The following is a 24501-nucleotide window of genomic DNA, read 5'->3' on the forward strand; positions in this document are numbered from 1 at the left end:
GTCTGGTTCCTCTCTACATCTGTCCCTGCGGGCAGGAGATGGAGCCCGAGTGGGACAGCCAACCGAGCAATGGGCCCCTGGGGCCTGGCAGTTACCATGGAGGGGGGAGGGAAGCCCTCGTTTTGCCCTCTGTCCACACCACCAAAAGAAACACAGAGGCCACTGGGGACGGGGTCGTCCTGCAGTCTGGAAGCGCCATGTAATTAGATAATGCATGGGGCTCACAGTGTTAGTGTCACCTACACACATGCACGCATGGCCAGATGCAAGCGAGCGACAATTTGAACATCAGTAACGCATAGTGTGAGGTGGCAGAAGACTCACACATAGTCAGTTGCATGGAGACATTAATATTTAATCTTTTCTTTCTGGTCACAACTTTCCAATATGTTGAACTTTTGAAAAACCGGTGACCTAGGAAATCAATGAAGAGAATATTCCTGCCCACTTATTCCATAAGAGCAAGACTGACTGTAGAAAATCCCATTGACCACAAATTGTTTAATGTCAAGCAAAAAAAATAGCTTTAACTGCGTGATGTTTTCGCTTTTGTTATTGTTATTTGGAACCCAATCGAGATCCGAAATAGTTCTTAAGTAAGATACTAAGTCATTGTAATATCTTTGTATAATTCTAATCGAGCCTCTTGTATTACATATTGCTTCTCCGCTATGAGTCATTGATGCCTTTAGTATAACCAGTGATAATTTAATTACATTTCTATTTATAAAGGGTGACGTTCATTTTAGCTGGCAGATGAAGGAAAGAAAATAATGTCTAAAATCACATTATTGTATATAGAAGAATGTGTATAGTAAACACCATTGTTAAATAATTAATAAATAAATAAAACTGTGTTTTCAAAAAGAAAACAAGAGCCCTCGTTCTTCCCAGGAGCCTTGTATTTCTATTTCTGCATAATTTAATTTGAGCCTACTTCACATATATAAAGTGGTAGTTTTCAGTTCTGCTCCTTGGTACTAGAAGATACCTAAGACTCTATAATGACAGAAGAGAGGATGTTTATGGAGGATAATAAGCAGCAAAGAAAACAAGATCCTTATCTTCATCTTAAGATCAATGCTTTAATTAAATATATATATAAAATAAACATTTTAAGTATTTTATTTTCTATCTGTCCTACTTTATCTCATATTTCACTTTTGTGGGATGCATATTACTCGTGTGATGGGAAAAGTTGCAGTTGTCTGTAAAAGCAAAAAAGTTGAAAAGAAAAAAAAGAAAAACCCGAGACTCTTTACAGGTTTTGTGAGAGGGTGTGTCCTTGCAGCAGGGATTTGTTTGGCTTTTCTCCTTTATGAGACAAATATTGAGATAAATCTCACCGCCCTGGGCCTTGTTGTCAAAAGGCCAGGATCCAAGCCTGTGCTTTACCATCACATCCTCCCACTTATATAAACAGAGCACTCATACAGCGCACGCACACACACATGCACACAAACATATGCATGCATGCACACGCATGGTTCACCCGGTCCGAGCACACACCACATTCTATTTCTCTCTATTTTTCCCAACATATACTGCAAGACTGTATCACAAAGAAGTGCCTGAGGTCAAAAACTGGGGTGAAAATGCATTTGAATGGACATTGTCCTCATGGGTCGACTTTATGGCTTGGCTTTCAAAACATTTGAAACTTGTGTAGTTCGTGTTAAAAGGTATTTTGTGTGTAATAGGTATATGCGGGTAAACATTTTTATTCCCCTGCTGTGTGTTCTCTTTGTTAAGTCTACACACCTGAGGGCCGCAGCACAGTGAGAATAATAATCACAGATCAAACCAGCATCGGTTGCCACGAGCATCGATGCAGGCTCTGCATTTCATACAGGAAATGAATGGATGATAGCGTGTATCTCCCACTTCACTGAAAATATGACAATCAGTATCGCTTTATCTGTTGACATCAACAAATGTGGGGGGGTTCCTTTGTAACTGTGTGGAGACAATAGAATTTTAGACTGTTCTTCACACAGCCAGGAACTCTGGCTATGTGCATGCTGGCCACATGCAGTGCCAGAGGCTTTGATAGCATCCGTGCTGCGGGCTGCAGTTACAAAGTTTAGAGCTGGCAAATTGTGTGTTTTCTTGCGGTACTGGTAATGTAAGGGCATCCATGAAAATAGCAAACCGGTTGCCATCCAACTAAGCAACAGTTTTCCATTTCGTTGACAAATAGGTTGTTTTTTGAAAGAAATTAGAAGCCGGAATCATCAGTTTCCGGGGTTTGAAAGATGTGGACCCCCGGGGGGATGAAAAATTTGCATTTTTCATTATAAGAAATCGCAATGTTTACTCTATCTTAATTAATTAACGACCTCTATTAATGGGTTATGATTATTTGTTTATACTTTATACATAAGCCCCATTGAGAACATATGGTGGGCCTCTAAAACAAACCATTCCTCTAGTTCAGGGGTAGGCAATTATTATTGGGCAACTATTTCTTTTTTAATTTTTATGCATGGGCCAACATCTAAATCGAACAAAATGAAAAATTTAAATGAAATATTAACATTTTTTGGCATTTTATTTCAACATTAAAATCATAATGATCATTTAAATGTACCGACATTATTTTGTATGTAATGATCCACACAAAATTAAATAAAAGGAAAAATTAAGGAGTTTCTAATACAATATTGATTGAAGATACTTATTAAAATATTCAAAGAAAATTGTTTGGGTGGCTGGATAAAAAAGCATAACGGGCCAGATGTGGCCTGCGGGCTGTAAAATGTCTAGATCTTGTTTTCTTAATGACTGTATTGGTTCCAAATGATAACACGCAGAACCTTTAGGATTTAGAAAGAGAGAAAATCACTGATGGAATGTCAATATTCATCCCGTAACCCATTCGTCTTGTATGTTTCAAAGCACGATTGGTGCGAGAACCCCATATTTCACAAACAGGGCAAAGTATGAAGAAGACAAATGCTATGCCATTATCTGTATATCGGTCATACTATGGCACGCTGAATTATCAATCTCTCACTTTATTATCGATGGGCGGCTCTTATGACAGATCTTGGTGGGAAATGAGGCAAGTGTGCTTTTAGTACTGATAATGGACGAGGCAAATTCAGGCTCCTTGTAATTTTACCATGTAAATCACAGCCTCCGTGGCTCTATCTTTGTGTTGTTGTTTTTTTAAGGAACGGCATCTGTGTTACTTACCTTGACCTCGACCTCATCCCCACCAGGATGGACTGTAGGTGTGTGTGTGTCATCAACCAGGATTTCGGAAACTCTGTGCCTCTAATTGAGACTGGCAGGTGTTTTGTCGGGCTTCATTGCCACATGCCTCTTCCAATCCTGCTGCTGATTAGAGCTGCCATCACTGGCGTGCACATTCACAGTTACATGTACTGTTCGAGGGTGATCCACACACTTTGGCACATACTCAAAGTTCCAGCCTCTGTATGTGATTAGCATCCCACTGCGTTGTCTTGTGCATCGATCAAACGGAGCCCAGAGTTGTATTTCTGTCAAGGCCGATTGGGGGAAGTGACGGGAACACCATTGCCCAATTTTTTTTCCGTCTCATCCTGGTGCTGTCATCTTTGACAATGTCAAATTAGGTGCAATGCAATTAAAAGCTCTGACTCTCACAATTGGGACTGATGGGCACAGCTTGTGTGAAGGCTGCATGCATCTACTCACATCGATAGAGGGACGCAGATTCTCACACCTCCTCTCACGTGCACGCGCACTTTTTCACTAAAAGCGAGCGGGCGATCTGCTCAGAGAGTGCAAGTTTTAACCATTAATCATTGCTGATTCACAAATGGCTGGCTGGTTTCTACAAAGTCTCTCACTCTGTAGCATGTCAAACAAACGGGCTGACACCGTGTGTGTGTGTGTGTGTGTGTGTGTTTGTGCGCACGCAAATCCTGCTTTTAAACTTTAGAACCCCTTTCCTTCTACCTGTCTGTCCCTCTCCAAGCTTTCTGGCCTTCCTAAAGTGTGTCTGCGTGTGTGTGAATTCCCCAGAAAGCATTTTGGTGTGCGTTTAGATGTGAGTGGAACCATGCATATTTATATTTGTGTGTGTGTGTGTGTGTGTGTGTGTATGTGTGTGTGTAGCCTCACAAAGTTTTGGCTGCTGTGTTCTTCTGGATGAAGCCAGTGGAAAGCTGAGGTCTGGATGACTTTCTTATTTAGGAAAAATCCACTAGAGATGGCCAGCATGCTGCCTTACTGTTGCATACTTGTGTGTGCACACGCACGTGTGTGAAGGCATGCATATGTGTGCGTTTGTACGCGTGCAAGCATCTGCGTTTCAGCCGGCAGCAGCAGCATATTTCATTTCAGACGTTTTTACCGATGGCCTTCAAAGTAATTTGCTCCTGTTTAAGCTTCTGCAAGAGCGCTTCTGTTCCATTAGGAGAAACTCATCAAAGGTTTAAGGACTCGACTAGAAGATTCATCATCTCACATCAGAAACTGCCCACAATTTTTAAGGCCTTGTGTTTGAAAGTTTCAGATTTTTGGTAATGAACTTGTTGGTGACCTAAAAAAACATTAGTTTTTCTCAGTCTATAGTGTGCAAAAGTAGAATGCCAAACCTGGACTATAAGAATTGTATGCGATGTGAGTTTTATTTCATGAAACAAGGATAGATTGATAGATTACGATATCTGCCAAGGTCTCTTGCACAATTTGAAACCTTTTATTGTATCTGAATCAATAAAGTCATCATCATGTTTCTGTCAAACTTTCATATCAGTGTTAATTAATCTAGCGTGTTAATACATTGAATATTACAACGTTCTAAACTTGATGTTAGCCACAAATTGTTAGCGATGCAAAATTGAGAGCCCAGTCCACGGAACAAAACAAAATGAATAAATCCCAAAAATTACGAAGAGCAGATGTCCCGAGGTTATGTCTGGTGTTGTGTTTTTGTTCGATTAATTTGTGTAGCTCATTAATTTTCAGATTTTTTTTGTTAACTGTGTCTTTTTAAAGAAATTAAATCACAAGTGCACGAATGTGTGAGAAAAAAAATCACTGAATACCAAAATGATGGCTGATGCATTTTTTTTAATTGTTTTTTAGTGGAGTAAATAGCGGATAGATCTTATTCATCAGAACTAGGCTACAGGTTTCTGAATATCATAATATTTTAGTGTCATAAGGGGCCTGTCAGTGCATCTTGTTTATATGACATTTCTTAAGCTGGCATGTTTTATTTCACTACAGATTTATAGTTACCGCAATCAATGCACACACACACACACAGACACTTACAGTGATTTCTCTTACTGTGAGCTGATAGCGATAACATGGATTTAACTCCAGAGAGCTGGATGGTTAAAGACCATTTAATGTCCTATCCGGCTCCCCCTGACATTTGCTCTCAGACACAGAGTCCATCTGGCTAGAGCTTACATAATTTCAGGGTTGCAGTGAATGTCTGAAAGGGATGTGTCGCGGACAGAGGAAACATGGAATTAGGTACTATATTAAACAGTGAAAATGATGGGGGTCATTGTCGTATTTTATGAACTTTTTAGTAATCATTTGCAGTGAAAGGAATGAAAGGACCATTTTATTCAATGTGAGCACTGTTTCTAGAGGTTGGTTTTTTTTTTTTGTGCTCGAGGTGTTCCTGAGAAGGTCCAGTCTGTGAGCTCAATAATGGGCAAATCATGTGATGTCACCACTTCTGAATCACCCAAACTTGTTGGCATAAATTGCTTGCAAGCAGACGTGTTGTTGATGGAACATTTGGTCGCTTTTATTTTATAAACTGACCTTCAAGTTTCAAGCTGACCTGCCATTTCTTATTATTTTAGCTGTACTAATAACCAGCCCATGCTCTGGCTCTCAGTATTCACTGCGTTAGCCCGCTGGGCAAAGAAACTTGCTCTCCAGAGCAGTGGCTCCTTTACCTGTCTAGCAGACAGCTGCCCACAGCCCGAACTACAGCATAATACATGGCTTCTGTGCATGAACTCTTCAACCACTAAAAGAAATAATCTGAACTAAACACTGGGCAGGCTAAGTTTCAGTCAAGACCTTTAAAAAAAGAAAGACAAACCTTATCTTAATACTGCCCCGCCACAGAACCAGAGGAGTACGAAAACTGACATCATCTGTATCAGCCATCGTGTTGGATCTGTGTAAAGCTGACGCAAAATGATCAACCGCTCTTAGTAGTATATCAGTATGTTGTAGGAATCATCAAAATACCAATCCAGACACTGAGGTCATAAAACAGCTGTCTTCTGGTGTAGTGTCACCATGCTTGCTCAGACATAGACTTCCTCTGTTTTTTTTATTCATCGGCTTGTCTCCTCTGGTTACAGCAGATCGGCTCAGCTTATGTGCAAATGTACTTATGCATGTGGACTAAGTTCCGGCTCTTCACTAAGAGAACCAATAAATAATCAATTGGTTACCGACTCATGCCCATCTGAGATAGACACCTGTGAGCACGCAAACTTCCAAAACCCATCGCTCAACTTCCTCTCTTTTTTTCTTCTGTCTTTCTGCCCTAGCCCAATGTGACCTTCAGCTGAAAAGTGAGCATCTCTGTTCAACATTCACGAAGAAGGTGCGTAGACGCACTCGGGAGAAGAACAAAAACAAGTAAGAAAGAGAGAATGGAACAAAGGGGCAGAGAAGAAAAACCTAGCCATATCCTTGTGCCTTCTTTGAGCAAGGCAGACACAAGAACAGATGAACAAAGGGGAGAGGGATGGGAGAGGTGGCATGTAAAAGAAAGCGGGAGAAGCAAAACAAATAACATAAATGTGTGTAGGTACAGGGGAAGCCACAGAGGAGGGGGGAGGGTGACTGTTGTCAAAACAGGACGTGCAAATTATGGGCATTTTCAGGTGCTACTGTAAAGAAATCTTCTGCAGTGAGGCAAAAAGACAGAGAGGAGAGAGTATTAGCCTGGGGATAAAAAAAAAAGACACAAACAAATAAAAATAAAAAAAATAGAAAATTTTGAGTTGAGGCAGGGCATTTGGTTTTAGAATTGAAATATTTTACCTGTGTTTGTACATGTGTGAAACAAGACACAAAAGTAAACGGCAAAGGCTGCAGACAGAGAGGGCAATACACAAATGTGTACCTCAGTAGCCATTATCTGTTCACATTTTATATTAGTTAGATTTTAAGAATAAGAATAAGAACAACTTTATTTATCCCGAAGGAAATTGTTGTGCCAGAGTTTCAAGATAAACATAACAATGATAAATAATAGTAGGAACATTAGTTAACATACTATGATCGTTTGCTTTTATCCAATTGGATTAAGGACTTTCCAGTATATCAGTCGTGAGAACAAGGCTAATCTGCATGGCAGGTAGTCTGGAATCATGAAACATCCCCAAAATAAGCACTCACACTTTTACTCTTCCACTGCCTCTTTATCAGTATATCTCTATACATCATGGCATTGACTTAGGTTTATATGCAACACATATAAATGGAAAATGTTGACGATAAGATTATTATATACAATTTCCGTCACTATCATGGGTTGATATGTTCAGTATATTCAAGCTCTTTGTCATTTAGTTACACAGTCCAAACAATCCAAGCAATTCAACTCAATATGACATGCAGGCTTGCATTATTTTAAATCGGTTGCTGATGTGTTTTATTTCTCTGCAGTAATTCTGTTCCCATGCAGATATTAAGTGCCAAAATCCAGCTGCACTTGGACTTTTTGACCTTTTTTGCCGGGTCCACGACTCTCAATTGTACAATGAAAGCAAATAATGAATAACTCTACTGTTCATCACCAGTTGAACCAGGCCATAATACTTTGTATCTGTAGATGATGGTAATGCAATGGTCATTATTACTATTGAAATAGTCACGTACTGTAAAATTGCCCATCCCTTCTCGGTCAAATATAGATGCTGTGTATCCATGCAATTAGTCTTTTTATGAAGCAAGCGGAGAAACACTGCACCCCATAACCTCATCTTTCAACATGCCCTCCCTTTGTGACATTTGTTAGACTTGCAGGATGTAACACAGTTTTTCTATTGAAAAACTGAAATGTCAAGCCCTATCAGAGACAAGTGAAGACATGAAGGTAGTCATTATGTTGGGAGTCTCTCCAGCAGAAGAGTACAGGCTGGGTAGCTCTCCCTGAGACAGGTAAAAGATCATTATCTGATCTTCATGTGTAGAAAGAAAAAGAATGCAGTCAAAACATGATCGAATTATGTTTTACATAAAAAAAATTGAATTTAAGATGGAATAAGTAAATTGCATGTTTTTAACATTGAAACTCAGCATAGTAAATCCCTAATCTTTCCCTTAAATTAAGATGTATTCTGATCCGGGGTTTCATAATACGGTAAATAAATACTATAACCAGTTCAGGAGAGGATTTGAATTATGTTTGATAATGATATAGAGCAATGTCATTCTTTGTGTGTTCGTGTGTGTGTGTGTGTGTGTGTGTGTGTGTGTGTGTGTGTGTGTTTGTGTACGCTCACAGGTATCATTTGATCAAGTGCTTGGGCCTCTCTCATTTACAATCCCTTGTCTGCTTGATATAGCTCTAGATGAATTTATCGAATTACCTCAGATAACTTCCATTTACAGATACACATGATCAGTAGAGGGTGGCACGGTAACACCAAAAACACTGACAAGTTACGATGAGAATGAGCTGCACACACTCACACATACCTCGATGCAAAAACAGAGGCACGAAAACATAGCCTCGGGTTACATTTCTCTTTTCCTCAATCCAAATATCCTCCATTTGCATGCACGTGCATGTGTAACTGTGAGTGTGTGTGCGTGTGTTTTGTTTATTTTCTGTCTTGGCACTGTCAAGATGCTCTTACACCTTCTCTGGAATATTTTGGATCTCTCTGTGACATACTGCGAGGATATTGGTGGCTCCCCATAAATAGCTTTCCTCTGACAGGATGCCATCAAACACTAAGAGCTTTAGGGAGGGAAAACTGGGCTAGGTGGGGTGAAAACAGAGTGGTGAGGGGGCACGACAGTAATAGAAGATATAGGGAAGAAGAGGAGGGTGAAACGAATGCAAGACAGATGATGAAGGTTATGTACATTGCAGTAATATGGCAATTTATACAGAGATAAATGTCTAACTAACAAAAGCAGGCAAAGTGACATACATCAGCTAACTGGATTATTTTACAAAGATAGCTAAGGTCTGATTTTTGTTTATTAGCAATTATTTGTCCTGTAAATGCTTCGTGAATATAATACACATTGCATGTGTAAATAGGTTGTTGATTAGAATCCCAGTTCTTCCTATCTGCATGCCAAAGTATCTTTCAGCAAGACATTGAAACACCAGTGGACCCCAATGGTTCGATTAGCACCCTGCATGACAGTTCTGCCGCCATTGGTGTGTGAGTGTGTGTGTGTGAATGAGTAAATACTTTCTTGTGTATAGCATTTTCAAAGGTGTGAAAGCGCTATATAAGTTGAGACCATTAATCATCTGTTCATTCATACATTCATTGATCCATAGCTTATATTGCACAGCACAGTGTCTCTGTGGGGGCGGGAGCGATTGATTTGTGTTAAATCGTAAATATTAATCAGATACAATGCAAAAAAAAAATGTGTTCATTCATTCATTATCTACACCACTTAACCCGAAGTCAGGGTCTCCTATCCCAGCTGTCAGTAGGCAAGAAGCGGTGTCCATTCTAGACTTGAGACATACAACCATTTACTCCCTCATTCACACATCTGGACAGTTTAGCATCTCTGTTGAACCTACTGTATTTTTTTGGATGGTGGGAGGAAACCGGAGAACCCGGAGGAAACTCGTGCAGACATGGGGAGCTCATGCAAACGCCACACAGAAAGACATCCCCCCCCTCTTAATATATAATGAATATATTATATTCATTTAAAAAACAAAATCTCTTTTCATCTCCAGAACTGTGTTATTTCGCCCATTTCCATGTTTAATATTTAAAAAATGTCATAGCTGGGCTGTTGTTGGATTTGGTTGTATAGACAAAAAGGAATGCAGCTTTTTCTGAATCAGCATTTATCATTATAGTAGAAATATGTTGTGAATACAGCACTGAATGTATACCAAATAATTGTTTAACTATGCTGAATTAGAAATCTGCATGTAACAGTGTAAGACTATTTCATAATTGGTTTCCTTGGTCTGATACTATCCATTTTCTGTTTTTTATAATGAGTAAATTTATGCAGATTTTTAGGAAATAACTCATTGCTATTTTTCTTATTTTCATATATTCTTCTAGTTTGTTTTTTGTATCTCAGCTATGACATTTTACACTGTCATGTTTTCACCCAGGTAAAATAGTGACCTCATTATGCTAAGATCAAATTAAATTGATGCATCATAATGTCTAATGCAGGGAAATACAACAACATTACATTCAAACGATATTGAATCTATGATGATTCATTAGCCAGCGCCATGGGCTCCTGATGTGTGATGCATGCACGTGCGCACACACACACACGCACGCAAGTGCGAGAGTTAATGCCAGTCAACACACTGCCCCCCCCGTCAGGTTTGATGAGGTGACTGAGTGTGAACCCGCTACATCTGGCATTCCTCCGTCCTCTCTCCCTGTGCAGCAGCAGTCCTTGTCTCTCTATCGATCCCAGCTTATCTTCCCGTAAAGCCAGACCTCTTTGCCTCTCTGCCTCCAACCCTCCTCTCCTTCCTCCACATCGCTATCGATCTCCCTGTGTGTTCAACAAAGTAGAGAGCAGGCACCGGTAAATGCAGAGCAGAGCCTGGAGGAGCTCTTTTCACTGCTGGCATATTGCCTTTCCCTCTTAATGGGTCCAATCAGGCTCTAATAGACCCAGGGTTAGAACATCGGGTCCCGCCACTCACTCCTGACTCCTCTCACCTTTCACTTCTTCGCTCCAACCGCTTCAACAAATGTCTGTCTTTAATGAATGTCTGCCAGGGACTTTTATAGCTGTTGATTTCACGGACTGATCCGATAGCTCCTATTTCCGTTCATCCAGGCAAGGATTTGCTTGTGCTGAGTTTGCACATGCTTTCCCTCTGAAACGTCCCGCTTTGCATTTTTTTCTTTAATGCACATTCATTCCTGGGATCTGCCCAGCGCAACCACAGTCTACTAATTTTGGCCAGTGGGAAATGCTCAGTAGCAGAAAGTCAGCTCTGTCATTGACTTCTCAGCCATTGAGCACACTGACCTCAGCTGGGTTGAGTGTCTTGCTCAAGGGCTCTTTCATTGTCAGTATTTATGGAGAGAGTAGAAAGTGGCCCTCTTTGGTTACGGCTACACATTTTGCTTGTCTTTAAGGGCCTGGAATGGCATGAGATCAACTCCATATTGACATGGTTATTATTGTTTTTCCTATTAAGTTGTTGCAAAAGTAACCTTATATATATGGTTCACAGAAACAAACTCTAACTTCAGCCAGGAATGCAACTTCATAAGATACGACTGCTGATGTTTTAATGACTTTAGGCATGTTTGTAGAGGTTGATGTAATTTGTATCGACCATCATGTGAGTGTGCTAATCTAAGGAATCACTGAGAGTGCCATTATTTGAACAGTGCAAGGTCTATTTTGCTCTTGGTTTTTGAATGACTACAATTTCATTTGTTTTTCCACGCATAGGATCACAACATTAAAGAGACTCAATAAGTCTACAGAAGTTACAACATTAATTAAAAAAAAACAATTATGGCCAGTTGTGAATCACAAGTTCAAAGCGATGGGTGGTCCCCCCCTTAAATTTAAACAAGATGCTTGACGACCAGTAAATCCTGTCCAACTACTTGAGATAAATACAAACCATTATATCCTTTTTTAATCAAAGGCTAGTTGTAAATCCGTGTCTAAATAATACATGTACAGTACATCTATCTATGTTAAGCACTCACTTACGCTTTCTAAATATACTCAAGTCTCATTGACAGCTATATTATAACTGGTTTATGAAAGATTGATTGACTTTTTTTTTTGAGAAAAAAAGGAATCAATCAAACACTAAAAACGAAACTCATTATATGTTACATTAAAAATCAAGATTAAAACATAAATATCTATGTCCTTAAATTACACACCCAGTCATGATAAATGTAGCAGTAATAATTTATGTATTATTGATTAATACTTGAAAATTGCTCAGTGATTCTGAGCTTCATAGTTGTCTTTAAATTGCCCCTTTACTCTTCATTAAAAGTTCAAGATGTAATGGTAAAGTTATACTGAAAAAAGAAGACGGCATATAAAATAGTCACAAGGTAAAAGTTTGAAGAATAGACTTTCGAAGGATAAGTTACAAAAGAAGTAACACTTCAACAATAGTGCACGTCATAGTGTCCTAGCTCAAAGAGCAGAGGGACATACAATATGTAATGAACACATCCAGAGAATTCAAATACATCTAAATGCTAATGCTAGAGAAATCTTGAGGAAAGTGGCTTTAGACCAGGTAGCAGAGGAGCAATAAGATTGCAGTTTGCAGTGTTGTAGAAAAGCTCTGAGTGTTTACTTGAACAAGCTAGAGTTAGCAATTGTTGTTATGTGCATTTGAGATTCCTGCAAGCCCCCTCTTATAAGAATCTATTAGACCCCCACCACCACTACCAAAACACTAGATAAATAATGAATTTTGTGCAATAAAATGTATCACATATCCCGAGATAACACGCCTCAGCGTGAGAGTCTCAGGCCACAAAGCCACTGTGAACCTCACTTTATATCCCTCTTTCAATACCACGCTGTCGGCCTTTCTGTCAGCACAGCTCACTCCCTCACTCGCCCAACCAGTTGCACCACCAGCATTTCCACCACATTGAAGTTTGTTTGTCTCGGTACTATAGGATCCCCGCTGGATCTCACAGGGCTCCACAGTTCGTGTCTCAATTGGAGCTGCTGCATCCTTGCTGAAAGAAATGCTTGCAGAAAAGCAATGGAGAGGGTTAAGGGAAATAAAGGTGAAAGGTAAAGTGACCTCGCTCGACTGGATGGTTGGGAGGCGGTCTCTGTAAACCAGAACCCTCTGACGGTTTCATGGATATGAAGTCAAGAAGAGAACTATGGAAAGACAGAGACAGGTTGGTGTGTGGGTTGCACATAGCATTTTGCATTTGCGTGCCCAGTGGTGGTTGTTGTTCTGAAATGAAAACAGTACGTCGAGTGCCTTGGGGCGTCAATACCAGCATTTCTATTATTCAGAGCTGATTACAGCAATAAATTGTACAGCGGTGAATACTTTTTAATGAGCTCTGAATCATCACAGAAAAAAGTTTGTCTACTTCATCCGAATCGAGCTGGCAGGGGTTGATGTGGCGAGCGCGTTGGTGTATGTGGAGCCAAATGCAACATAAAGAGCGTTAAGATGTGATAGTGTGTGCGCGATAGGTTAGAAAGCAATGCTTTTATGTTTTGTTTGAGTGTGCGTCATGCATGTGTATTTATGAACATTCATAAACCAGCAATGGATTTCTGGATAAAGCATCATTAGTTGTAGTAAATTAATCCGATATGTATCGAGGAACAGTATGATATGCAGGTGATGTATTGTTAATACTTACTTTTATGCCATTTTATAAAGCAAAGTCTCAACCACGCCTTGGTGTCCTTTTTCATGCGTTTCATGTCCAACTGGGTGTTGCTGGTAATGTAGATACGACAAACTGATCAGATCTTTCCCATATAATAAAATTATCCACAGTTTTCTTATCAGTTGCCATAGAAACAAATGCTGAAACATCTGAACGACCACTACTAAACGATGACATCGACTGACTTATTTTTCAATTTATTACCAGTGTGTCTAAAAAGTATTTCATATCTATGTGGCATATTGTTTTTATACCATGCTCCATCGTAGCTCCATCACAGGGCACAAAGGCCAAGAATGATAAGAGTGCACTATCCTGCTCATCAGAAATATCACATGCTGCTCTGACAGAGCAAGCTCAATGAAAAACTTGGACAAGATTGTGGACAGTTTTTATTCAATTTTTTTTTTTTTTGTCTTCTTTAATCATATCTACGAAATGTCATTTTTAGCAGGAAACCTGGTTTCCATACTGAGGAGAAAGGATTAACGCTTGGTTCACACACAGCAGGACTTCCAAATCTTATTCCCAAACCCCAGACATAACGCCAGATTTGGCTGATTTTGATATTTTAATCCGAAAAACACACATAGACAGACCAAAAGATTCAGTCAGCATGCAGGACCACACACTTGGCATTTATCCCCAGCGACTATTCCAATGATTTGATCTCACCGAAACTGGTGATCAAATACAGCTTTGGATATGTACATGAATATAGAATCGTATTCAATTCTGTTGTTTTGGTTTGTTTTCTTCCCTGTTCGTTGTTGTTTTTTAGCGAAAAGCAAACACAAAATCAGCTTTTTAGAAGACAAAGCTGAAGTATAGTTTATGTCCCTGGAAGATCAAGTTGAAAGTGAGTTGGATTTTTCTTTTCATTATCAATATTTGCAGTTCTATTGGTATTATCAGCTGGTAGCAATGCTCCAAATCAGATTAGTGTCTCTAAATGTTTATCATTATCCAACAAAATGAAAACATAAAAATGTACCTGTCAATATCATCTTACCAATTCCAAAATAAGACAGACTTGGATTATACTTTGAATACATGTGTATAAATGAGCGAAAAGTTAATAAATAAATAAAATAAAACCAAGGGATGCAAAATCTGATTACTTGCATTTTAAATTAGGTGACAGAATAAATTCAGATCACTTTTGAATGATTTGGGAAAAATTTGCTGTTGTTATGTTGCTGATAAAATATGACCTCAGATCCAAGGTACTGTGCATGATGATACTGTTTTGTGGTGATAATCAGATAAAAAAGGTGTCCTTGCAGAGGTTAGCATATCGGTGTTTTATTTTCATGATATAATCAGAACATTTTGTATAAAATGAAGATTTCTCCGAAAATCCCCGAAAGAAAAAAATGGTTAAGTAGCCCCTTACTACAAATGCTCATTTTAGTGTCTTTATATTAGAGGCATGAATAAGATCCAATGCTGCAATGATTGGCTTGAATGAACAGGTTTAGGTTGTTTTCTTTTTTTTCACTGAGAATAATTGCCTGCTGTAGTTGGCATTGGCGACATGGCCTTCGGGCATCCAAAACTAAACAATGAACCTTCAAATCTGACGTCAAGATCCCATTTAATGCATACCAGCGATTAGATTGCACTTGGATCGCGCTTGACCATATGAAAGTGCAATGCAGTGTAAAGGCACTGAGGGCAGATGAATCAGTCAAACAGGGTGGACACGGAGGGGTTGTGACCGCATCCAACTCAAGGGTAAAGGCTGTTGCATTGTCAAACCAAATCCAACCGATACATATAATCGTGCATGACATCTCCGGCCCGAGTCCAGCCCATGGATTTTTTTTTAAAGCAGGCAGTTTCTATCCGCTCTGCTTTTTAGGAAGGGAGATATTTCTTTCAAGAGGACATTGGTTGATAGGAAAAATGTGGGACACTTAGAGAAAATAGCAGGTCAAATAAACATTTTAATCCTGCCCCTGAGCCCCTTACATCTACAGTATATGCCGTCAGTGACACAATGGACTAAGAATCTAGAGATCAGCCTCTTGACAGTGTTTATTGGGTCACAATTTAAAATGCAAGTTATAAAATCAGAAAATAGCCCAGAGGATCGCCTCCAGTTGGCGTCACATACTTATAAGTAGTCTATCTTTGTTGTGGCCTTGTTTCATGTTTATTGCGGTTGTGTCGATCATATTTCACCTATAATCTGAAGTTTGTTACTTTGAGACAACTCGCAATTTTCCCCGTTGGTCAGCTCGTAAACAGGTTAATCTGCATTTAGCCTCTTTTGAGCAGTGTGACTGACATCAAACAGTCCTGTGATGACAGCTTTCCTCGCAGTCAATGGAATAAAAGCCAGATTTTGGAAAAAAAAATCTTCTGTCCTTCAGTGGTTTGACTTTTTAAAAACAAAATGTGGGACATCGTCTTAGAATGTTGAATGCAAGAAAACTTGGCCATGCTAACTCTTGTTGAGAATAATCCGTGTTGCACAAGGGAAAGCAGCTTCTCAGCAAGTCAATCCCGGAATTGGACAATACTGGGTTTGGACTATGTCCCGAGGGCGTCTTATTGTAACCCTTCAGTCTTTTAGCAGTAATACGATGCAGTTATTTGATGAGTTTATATTTATATATACTTGGAGAGGGGACAATAGGGATATTTGGTTTGTTTTGTTTTGTTTCGTTTTTTACATAAGTAAGTACACGACTGAGATTTGTCAGGATAAACATTAGACATACAATAGTCTTGTTTGATTTCACATTTTTACTACAATAAACATACATATAAGAATGTTTCATTCCTACTGAATCATTAACATTGACATTAGTTAATGTTTAGTGTTTCTAGTTAATGTTAACATTCACATTGACCCAAGGGTCAAAGGGACTTTGTTAGGTTTGAAATCGCTTCCATCCTGATGTATTCTGCATTTTAGCACAGACGGGTGACACTAGTATCAACACAACATCTCTGGTCATCCAGGATGCAAGTTGGTCGAGGTTTAAACAGGTGCAAGTAGATATATGGTGAAATGTCACATAGAGAGCATAGGATGGGTGATTTATCATTTCAGTAAAACCGCTTTGCCCAGGCACGTTGTTCATATCAGCAGTTGTTATTCTGCTTCAAGGTCTGATCAGACATTCAGTCATTCATCAGAACCTGCATTTTTGGAATGCTTTAGATTTTGTTCAATAAATTTATCTCATGAAAACCGTACCTGGCATTTAAATAACACCTTTGAGATGAGCGATTATTTTAGCTTTTAGAGTTACTGTTCTTCGTTCATGAAATGTTTCTACATTCTTGCCTCCACAATTGCTCTAGGCATGATCAACCTCCAACAAGTGGGGGGACAGTACCACACCCTGAAAGCACAGATGGTTTGTCTGATTAGCTGGACGTCTTTTACCTCAGTTTCCTCTTGATCGCGCAGCTTTTTCTTCAGGTCTGAGCAGGTGTTTGGCCCACAGTCAGGGGCCAAATCAGATCCATTTCATCTGTAATCAGCTGGAGCCCCTGGCAATGATGGAACAGATCAGAGAGACGATCAAAGAGTCATAAGACGACCACGCCTGGCCAGCCTACCATGACATGGACAAGGCAGCGGTAGGGGGCAGAGGGAGTGTGGGCGAGCAAGCAAGAGCCACAGCAGGGATGAAAGGAGGGTAGATGGAGTTTTGAAGGCCTGCAGCGTCTCCCAGGAGAGACATGAAAGAAGTGGGTGCTGGCGGGAGACGGCGAAGAGGGAGGCTAAGACATTGCAATTTGAGCTGCCATGGTCCTGTGGGAGATTTTCCTTTTTTTTCTTTTTGATGTTTTCATCAAGCAGATGAGGTTATAGTCAAATGCAGCGCTCAGTTCCGCTTCACTTTGTGGTAATTAGGGTGTGAAGTGGATTCCAATCATCACGTAATTGGAAATTCAATGACGTTTATGTGATGCATTTGAATGGCTTGATGCCCCAATGCTGGTTAGCAAACCGTTAATTGTAAGCCGGTATAGGAAATGTGCCCAGGTGCATGGAAATCAATGGCTCGCTCTTGTATTAATGAAAGGAGTCTTTCAAATGGCTAACATAGTGTCGTCGTATCAGAAGAACGATCCGGGACAAACACGCTGCATCTGTCTTTCTGCACATCCACACTTTGCGTGCCGCTGATCGTATCTATTCCAGCTAAATAACAACAACACGGTCCACCATCTGGCAGAACACGCACGTGCTGCCATTTGGTGCATTTAGGCTCAACACTTTTTTTCACATCCGTATTCACAGATATGGTTTCACTTAGATGTAGACTTACTCAGGCTTGATCGTGCATTTAAAATTTCGATCCATATTCCACATACAAATGACCTGCAACCTGCGTCTATACAAAGATGCCAATTGCACATAATGTATCTGCTTGTGTGTTTGAATGAAATGGAAACTGCATGGTTATCTCCACACCTTTAGAAAAGAGCACATTGGCTTCATGGGCTTAATTTTCCTGAGTGCTATTGGGAGACAAAGCTTGCAATGGAAAAAAAAAAAGGTTCTCTGCAACACAGAGTTTCTGAAAAGAAATAACAATGTCCGTGTTAACTTCTCTCACTTCACATCTCACAAGTCATCAATTTTGCAGGGAGCTCAGTAACATGATCTTCTTTCACTCTGAATTCATAGCCGTTTGCTCTAGACTTGAACCCAGAACCTTAAAATCATCTTTGATGCATTGCCAAAACTGGAACCATTGTATATTTTTCCATTTATACTCCTGGCATTAAGTTTTAGCTGCCATACTGAGCGACTTAGAGGGTGTGAGCTTGGATTCGAATTCCTGAAACGATACTTAAAGGGCATCTGCTTTTTAAAGGCCATTCTCTAAACAAAACATTTAAAAAAAAAAAAAAATCAAGTGGGAGGGCACGCAGTCGTTATTGCTTCCAACTCGAAGCAAGAAGGTCGCTGGACCTGAAGGCGGCCCAAAAATGAATCATGGAGTGAATGATGTTTTTTGTCTCTATATGTAGCCCTTTTTAGCTGCTTTCTTTGTGTGATATCTGCAGTCTGAATGTATGTGTTTACTCATCCCAGGCACCTTGTTATGAAGAAAATAGTTTAATTATATTCTTCAAAATAAACAAATAACATTATACCAGTGCATTGAGCACAGACTATCCATTTCGCTTTATATTGCTTCCCCAAATGACTGTTTCTACATGGTAATGCAAGCACATTATTTTGAAAGGAATGCGAAAACTATGATACCGTATTGTTTTAGTCAGTTGTTCCTTGAGCAAGTCAGCAGCATGTCGTCGTTGATGCTTGCTGGAAGTGACACATTTAAATTCCTTTTTTTCAATTAAAGTTGTATGTGAAAGTATCCGCCCTCCTGACCACATTGAACTTTGTTAAATTGTTATATCAAATTCCAGTTCATTCTAAACGGCCCCAATATCCATCCAGAATAAAATTTCAAAATGTTGGTCTGTCAATCCTGAATGAACAGCAGAGAATATTGTGCGACCATTTTTTGCCAGCATATTTGGCAGAAATCAAAATACAGCACTTTTACCGATAATTTTAGAGACATTGAATTGCATTACAGGTGAAGATGAGCCTCGTTACCTTTTTATAGAAAAAAAAAAAATGGAGAGAAAGAAAACCAAGGCAGGTGTTGAAGGCAGAATAGTAACCATGGTTACATTTACAATCTTGTTTTTTCTCCGGTATTTTTTAAAACACCAATTTAACAGTCGTCAGACATTGCTTGCAGATGTTGCTGAAGACCATCCACAAGCCGAGGAGAAATTAGGATCTCGAACTCAGTGCCCTTTTTCCAATAGTGTCAGGCAGAGGGGCAGCCGATAGAGATTTCCCCAAATACTGGAAAAGGACAGTTACTCACTTGAACTGATTGAGCAAATGCCATAAATTTTGATCAAAAAAGGAGGACTTTGCATCCAAATAATTTGAGTCTGCTACTGTATGAAGTGGATTAGCTGGAGGACTGAAGGATGATATTTTACATAGAGGGGTTCTTTCATATTTGTAATCGGATTACGGTTTGTTATTTACACTTTGTTATATTAATTGCTTGAAGAAGTCCTTCAAGTGTTATTAGCTCTTGTTCTGGCACTGAGGTTCAGCAACCTGTGCTTTCTTTATTCTCTGTCAAAAGTCTTTCTAACCTAACAAAATTTCATCCCACCTTCACTTATACAAGAAGTGATAGTGTAATTGCGGCTTCATTATGTCTTACATCAGATCATCCATCATATGTCTAAACACACGGTAGACAAGCTGAAGATGCACTGGGACCTGATCAGTCAGACTACAATCGCTGGGCCTAATGAGGCCACATCTTTTCAGCATAAATAGCAGTCTTTTCTAGACTGCATTCAAGAACCTCTGAATCCCCTGATTGCATTTGTTTAAGTGGGAATACGTCATTCTGACAGCAGCTGTGACATATTATTATTTGCGCGATTGCATACACAAGGGAAATGCAATAGAGAAACATTAGTCACATCAACGACTAGCTTCAATCCCGTATAATTTCTCCCTTTGCTTTCTCTTATTTCTGTAGGAGGGAAATATTTGTGGCATGTCACCACTCAGGCAATGTGTGTGTGTGTGTGTGTTTGTGTGTGTGTGTATTCTAAGTTGTAAATTGTCGACATTCATTGCTCTCTCCTCCTCCTCCAGGTTCTGGGCCGATCATTTCTAAAAGTAAAGTGTGATTAGTGTGGCTTGTGACAAATGGGTGAATGTTTTGGTCGACGCAATTCACAATAAAAACTGAAAATAAGATAATTGCTTAATGTAAGCACTAGATAAACATTTGCTACTTTCAATTTTTACACCTTCAGAAAATATATATTATAAAGTATTTATACATTACATATTTAGCATCACAAGTGTGAGTGAGTCAGTAAAACACTGGAGGTCACACACCTAAAACCATCTACATGACCTGATAACTCTGTATAAAAATTATAGACAGATGTATGAATAACTTGAGTTTGTTTTAATGTGGCCATGGCATCCAGGACTCATATCTTTGGTCACCTCTGTTTCCAAAAGTCATGAAACCCTTCGGTTTAGCTGCTTTGGGAGTGTGAAATGTTGCACTTTCCTTTATTTGTGTTTTTTAATGCTGCAAGGGCAATAAAAGATGGAGGAATAGGGAGGGGTTAGGATTGCAGGAAGGAAGGGAGAGAGCAAACGGTAGCTGCAGTGTTTGTTTTGCAGGGCGGCAAGAGAGGACGGAAGAGGGTGGGGGCCATTCTTTATCCCCTGGGGGGCACACTCATGGGTTAATAGACAATAAGAGCCTCACACTCTGACAGTCTGGAGGATAGTAAAGAATAATGTACCATGGCTCACTGTAACCCCCGAAAAGGTCAGAGGTCAGGGTGAAAAGTCAAACAATGGCTGGAAGGACCATCAGTCAGCTGGGACCTCTGTGTGTGTGTGTTGTAATATGTAAGGAAGGAAGGAAAAGAAAGCAGGAAGGGACACATTTACAAAAGGAAGGCTCGGGGGTTGGAAGGGGACAACGGAAAAGGGAGTGACAGAAAAAGAAGTTAGCCAGATGGGAGCTGGAAACCTCCTCTTTCCTTTTTTTTTTTCCACCCAATATCCACCCACTTGGAAGGAAAAACACCTTACTCCGCTTCCCCCTTAAGGGAATGGTCTCACCTCCAAGAACACGCAGACGTGTTGAAAATACCACGCACCAGTAATGACACAAATTAGATATGTTACAAGACTGTGTGGCCCACTTCTGGATATGGTAATGAGCGATTGTAGACCGATATTATTGGGCTACTTTGTCTCAGTTTATGATCGACACTAAGCTCAACAGCCAGTAGACGCAAAATAATGTGACGCTGATGATCTTTAAGGAGGCCATGTTGAGAGACAGCACAGGAGTTTGATCATATGGGGAAAACTGGGACGAATCTCAGCTTCTCTGAGACCCAGAGGCAGATCATACTTATCAACTTGAAAGAATAAAGGGAAAAATACATCAGATACTGACTTCAATCGTCTACCTCAGTGGTCCTGAGGTTTCCTGATATTTTTTTTCCCTCTGGAACTTTAGCAACAGCAGGGTCTCTCAGTGACATGTGCTCTTAACTAGCAAGGAAAGTTTCCATAACTTTAACATTTCCTTCAACTCCTGGTAGTCACTTATATATGTACATCGCTGTACTAATACTATTACAGACATCTATTTTTACTCAGGAGAGTCAGTAGCCACCATGTCTAAGTCAATATTTAGGTTCTGAAAATAGTGTTTTTTAAAATACCAATATTCAAAATAATACAAAAATATGGGTAAATACATTTCGAAAAATTGAAAGTTGATTTTCCTAAATGACATGATGCATACTTTAAAAAGTGTTATTGACATCCCAGTCTTCAAAGAAAAGAAAATCCTAGAAAACATCATCAAATATTTATGATCAATGATCGGTTGACCCTGATAAAAAAATAAATTTAAGCTTCTGAAATGTTTTTCACTTCCTATAAATGTTGCTTTGCATTCATTGGACATAACCATTTTATATTTTTGGATCCTGGGGCATTTTCAGAGATTAACAACAATGTTAGGAGAATAATTCAGTAAAAAGCATATTTTTTCTATTGACAGGATAAATAAGATCATTGTCTAGTGACCTTTTGCCTTCCGGGACACAGGAAGCACCACCCTCAGAAGACTTTTAAGTTTGGCACAACCAGAGAGTCTGGTTTTGTCAAAACAGAACATGTTTACCAGTGTTGAAATTTTGAGTTTTAGTGCGACAGCCAGAGACCTTCACTGTCTAGCATCCACTTCTTCCTCATCTTCTCCAGCAGTGTTTACATGCTGCCTCTTCACTTAATCTAGCCTTCAGGATGCCCACTTCACTTTGTTGCCTTCCAGCACAGACTTAGCAATAGATGCAGGAGGGGTGAAAAAAAGCCTCCTGCAATGTTGTAAACATTTTTCTCTCTTCTTTTCTCTCATCCCTTTAGCCCATCACCTCTCCTTCCCTTTTCCCCCTCCCTCCATCTCAATCTCTGATGGGGCTCAGTCAAGCGTCGGCTGTTAAGGCCTCCAGCATCGATCCAATAAAGCCGGTAGTCGGCACTGTGAGGGCTGGAGAGCTTTGGCTCTAACCCAGCGTTTAAGTACAGTCATTTACTAGCACATTGCCATGATCTAATGTAGGTGGAGGTGGAGGGTGGAGGGGCTCTTTTCTTTTCAACCTCTTGTTATTTTCCTCTCAAAATTGTAATCAATAACAGTCGGACTGATTGGACGAATGCACGCGGCACTATTGACATGCACACAGGCATTTCCAAATCTCAATTGCCTTCCTTTCCAAAGAGCCAAATAGACCAAATATTTGTTTGCCAGCATAGGAACTTAATATACACACATGGGAATAGATGAGGAAGAGAAAGCAGGAGATAGAAAAAAAGTGCTCCATATACGGGGCTGTTTTCCTTTTTGTGGCTCGTTCAAGATAATGCAGTTTGACATTTTGTGCCTGTTTAAAAGTCATCGACTTTGCTTTTCCAATAAGCACATATCATCAAAGACACCATTTCACATTCTGATACACGCCAGGAGCAGGTGCTGAATGGAAAACTTGTAGATGGTATCTGTGCTTCTCCGTGTGTATGCATGCACTTTGTTGTATTTCAGTTCATCTGAGTCATTAGAGAGAGCTTTCCTATCTGTACTGAAGCCATTTTCAGTTGTGGACTAAAATAACTTGCTTGGAAATTGAAACCAAATGATCAGAGAATTGTCCATTATCCATTTCTGAACCTAGATGGTAAAATTTTCCATTATAATTTAGAGTTACATGGTATATTCTCACATTATTATGAATGACAGTTGAGCGAAAAATGTCACAAGAGTGGAGGGTCATAACAAAGACTTCTCTCTCAATTCAAAGCATTTAGCAAACAGAGAATAAAAAAAAATTAAATCACAGTTGGGTGCAAAAATTAGCATAAGGCAACAGAATTTAAATTACTGCCACTTTAACAGCAGAACACGCAGCTGTACAACAATATAATGGTGACAGAAGCCACAAAAACAATAAAGCAGAAAAAGCCAGATCGTTTGGAAAGAGACAGATGTCAGGGAGAAATAAAGCTGCAAGATCTGACTCCCTGCAAGGCTTCATATCACAACTCTTTCAAATGTATATTGTTGCTTGCATTGAGCTTTGGTCTCACTAACGGGATTTGTTTTGCCTTTTTCTTTCTTTTTTTCTTGTTCCTAATACCTAAAAATAAAATACAAGTAACTATTTATTTTATGGTGTCTTCCAGTATACTGTACGGATGTCTTAGTATGGTGTGCTGAGTCTTGGATGTATACAAATTTTCCAATACTGAAAAAAAAAAAAAAACGAAAAAACATAGTGATTTCATGCCGCAGAAGCATACAAATGAAGATTTCTATTAGTAAAAATACTGTATACGACATTGTCATCTCATAGATCAAGGATGCTCTAAGGACATGGTTATTAGAAAGATTTCACCTCCTCCTGTGTGGAATAGTGCTAATTAGACCATAAGTCCAATGGAAAAGCTATGCATTGTCAATGTTTTTTTTTTTTAAATGGCAAAAGCCCTAGACAGACTGAGGTGCTATTCACAATCACTGCACTCATGTATATCTAAGAAATAGTTACTTCTACTCAGAATTTCAAATGGCGGCGAGTGCAGGTTATAAGAATGTTTTAGAGGTCTGAAGATATGGATTTGAAGATGCCTGACAAACAAGGTGTAACATAATTGTTTTACAACTTAGATTATGAAAAAAAGAATCTTCCCAAATGATCGGCTTTTTTGGGGGGTTTGGATTAATTGATTTATTTGTTTACTTACGGTTTTATCAGTGCAATTGATGCAGAGTCT

The 24501-nt window shown here is 39.4% G+C and overlaps 1 protein-coding gene across 5 annotated transcripts in view; it reads left to right on the forward strand.

Moving 5' to 3' along the window:
* The window catches only part of sema4c (sema domain, immunoglobulin domain (Ig), transmembrane domain (TM) and short cytoplasmic domain, (semaphorin) 4C), a 96415-nt gene that overhangs the window by 23363 nt on the left and 48551 nt on the right, over positions 1–24501 (forward strand). For 2 of the 5 annotated variants that reach the window (XM_086169731.1, XM_086169729.1), the window contains one exon: positions 6528–6618. The exons of 1 other annotated variant lie outside the window; for it this stretch is intronic. The gene's annotated coding sequence lies outside the window, so the exon portion shown is untranslated. The remainder of the gene's footprint in view (positions 1–6527; positions 6619–24501) is intronic. 2 more of the 5 variants (XM_086169733.1, XM_086169732.1) reach the window with 1 other exon arrangement.

The sequence above is a fragment of the Fistularia commersonii genome, chromosome 22 (assembly GCF_037954325.1).
Source record: "Fistularia commersonii isolate RoL2024-O1a breed Wild chromosome 22, RoL_Fcom_v1.0, whole genome shotgun sequence".
Taxonomy (NCBI): domain Eukaryota; kingdom Metazoa; phylum Chordata; class Actinopteri; order Syngnathiformes; family Fistulariidae; genus Fistularia; species Fistularia commersonii.